The sequence below is a fragment of the Myotis lucifugus genome, unplaced genomic scaffold (assembly GCF_000147115.1).
Source record: "Myotis lucifugus unplaced genomic scaffold, Myoluc2.0 scaffold_2366, whole genome shotgun sequence".
Classification (NCBI taxonomy): domain Eukaryota; kingdom Metazoa; phylum Chordata; class Mammalia; order Chiroptera; family Vespertilionidae; genus Myotis; species Myotis lucifugus.
The window spans coordinates 7,849-10,938 of NW_005873414.1; positions in this window are offsets into that span (position 1 = coordinate 7,849).

Genomic DNA, 3,090 nt, shown 5'->3' on the forward strand with positions numbered 1-3,090 from the left:
CTTAAGGTAGCAGCTGAGGTCAATGCTTCAAGACCTCCTTTCTCTTTTTCTAACAAAGGCACTTAATGCTACGAATTTCTCCCTAAGTACTGCTTTAGCTGCATCTCTCAAACTTGAATATCTTAAAATTTTTATTCAGTTCGAAATACTCTCTAATTCCCCCAATTATTTCGAAGCTATTATTTAGTTTCCTAACATTTGGGGAATTTCCAGATTTTTTTTTCTTTTTTTCTATTCACTTCTAATTTCATTGTGTCAGACAACATGTTGTCAATGTCTGAATCCTTTCAAACCTGTCGAGTCTAATTTTATGGCCCAGAATATATGTTGACAAGCGTTCCGTGTGCACTGGAAGAGAACGCGTTCTGCTAACACGGTGGAGTGTTCTGTGATGTCCAAGAGGCCAGGCTGCTTGCAGTGTCGCTCAAGACCCCAATACCTCACTGGGTTCTCGTCTCTTGGGTCCGATAGGCACTGAGGAAGGGGCCCTGCAGCCTGTGATTGTGGATTTGTCCATCCCCGTGAGTGCTATGGCCTTGGGCTTTGTGTATTGTGAAGCCCTGGGTCATCCGTGTGGACAGGAGCGGGGCCCTCGGCTGGGCTCATGTGGACTCAGTCACCTGGGGAAATGGTCTGGCTGGTTGGTCAGAACCTGGGGGGCAGGACTGCGCTGCCTGGAGGGGGTTGCAGGTGGACACAGGGAGTTTGCGCTCATGTCCCGAGACCACGTGCACTGGCGGCATCGAGCCACCCACGGCCGAGGACTTGAACCCGGGCACGACCAGGGCAGTCCAGGTGCACGGGCTGACTGCACAGCTCCCTCTCCCAGCCCAGCCCATCAGCCTCCCAGCCGCCAAAGAGACACACAGCTCCCTCTCCCAGCCCAGCCCATCAGCCTCCCAGGGGCCACAGAGACACACCGACCAGCAGCTCAGCGGGAAATTGAGCGCTCCAGGCTCGATGCTGGCCCGGGTGCCTCAGTCCACAGTGTGGGTTCCTGCAAAACAGACGCCCAGCAGCAGCCGGCAGAAGGCTGGGCAGCTCTTAAAAAGGGGGCGTCCCATAGGACCGCAGCACTGTCTCTTAGGCCGTGGGCGCTACCCTGAGTCGTGGCCTTAGGAGACAGGAACCAGGGAGTGGGAGGTGAGTGGCCCGACACGAGGACCCCCGTGCACACGGGACAGGGGTTTCTTGTCCCTGTGACCTTAGGCTGTCAGAACACAGCCGTCCTGCCCGGCCGTGCGGCTCAGCAGTTGAGTGTCAACCCAGGAACCAAGTGGTCACGGTTCGGTTCCCGGTCAGGGCACAGGCCAGGGTTGCAGGCTCGATCCCCAGTAGGGGGCGTGCAGGAAGCAGCCAATCAATGATTTTCTCTCATCATTGATGTTTCTCTCTCTCTCTCTCCCACTCCCTTCCTCTCTCAGATCAAAAACATATAAAAATAAATAAAATAAAAACCAATAAAAACACATAAAAAAAAAAAACACCTGAAAAAACAACAGTTCTAATTCGAGGAGGAAAACACTGCCGCCCAGGACACAGTGAGGGCGTGTCTCACTCAACTCTCAGCGGCGGCTGCCACCGTGGCGGCTCCTGTCCCGGGGACCACAGGCCGAGGGGCTGCCACCCTGGCAGAGAGACCCTGACCGCCACGTGGAGGCAGCCGCTGCCCGGGGCACCCAGTGCTGCCCACCAGCTGTAAGCGGTCACGGAGCAAAGAGCCCGCCAGGGACGTGGCCACCAGCACCCAGACCCAGGGCGAGTGTCCGGTCATGGCCCGCCCTGGGCACAGCAGGTGGACATCCGTGGTGCCTCAGGCCAGCGGCTCCGTGGGGCTGTGGCTGCCCCTCAACCCCCCTCTTGTAAGTTTTCCCAGGAAGAATCCTGCCGACGCTGGAATTATCGGAATGTGAGGGGCCAGTGGACCTGAGGGGCCAGGGTGCCGGCCACTGGGGTTCTTGACCGCATCCTTCCTAGCAGGTCCCCTTGCCGGACAGGGACCGACTTACCTCCAGGCAGGGGGGCAGGCGAGAGGCCAACTGGTACAGGGTCAGGTGACACCCCCTTTGAGTAAGTGCCAATCGTGCACCCAGCTAAGGGGCTAAGCAGTGATGCGTCCCCACCTGGAGGGACAGCCTGGCCCCTGCCCTGCCCCTCACCTTGTCTCCTGCTCGGGGCGGTTCAGTCTGGGTCTCTCCTGCCCGAGATGTGACCCCAGGGCCGCGTCTTGGCCAGAGCCCGGCTCCAAACCCCGGGCCAGGGTGCAGGGGCCAAGCTCTGAGCCGAGGCCCGCGGCGCCCCCTGCACCCCAACACACACCCGACCCCAGGACAAAAGAGAGGAGACCCACAGGAGGTGGAATTGCTTTTATTGGGGTGGGCGCCGCAGGCCCGCCCGTGGTCAGGTTAGTGTTCTGCCCTGAGGCAGCCGGCAGCCTGGCGCCTCCCCCACCGCCCACCCGGGTTAGTGGAACATGCAAAGCTGAGTCAGAGGGTGGAGGCAGGGGGGAGCCCCCGAGGCCGGGGCTGGGTGGAGCAGGAGGGTGGGCCCCGCTGGGCTGCTGAGTCAGCGCCGACAGTCCATCCGGCATCCCCGGGCCCAGCGCAGGGCTGAGCTCCCGGAGAGGCGGGCGGGCGGGCGGACAGCACCCTAGGCAGGACTCGAGGCCCAGGAGCCACGGGCCCCGGAGAAAAGAGCCCGCAGAAGTCCCAGCCGTGCCCAGCCAGGGCCAGCGGCCCCAGGTGCACCGGGAGGCCCGTCTCGCCCCAAGCCGGGGCCCTCGGGGCCGGGTGTGCGAGGAGAACACAGAAGGCACTTTCTAGGAGCAGAGGCTGAAGGCAGAAGCCAGAGGCCTGGGGTCTCAGGAGAGGGTCGGGGGCTGGGGCTGGGGGCTGGGGGCAGAGCCCAGGCAGCTGGACCCTCATCTTCCCTTGGGGAAGACCCCTCCTTCTTTCCCGGGGGGAAAAGGGGCTGGCTCCGGGATAAATTTGAAAGAAAACGGTTGAAAACGGGAACCCGCCTTCCCTCCCCCTTAAGGGCCCATTGAGCCCGGGGGTTCAGCCCTTGGAACCAAAATGAAAAAAAGGCCCA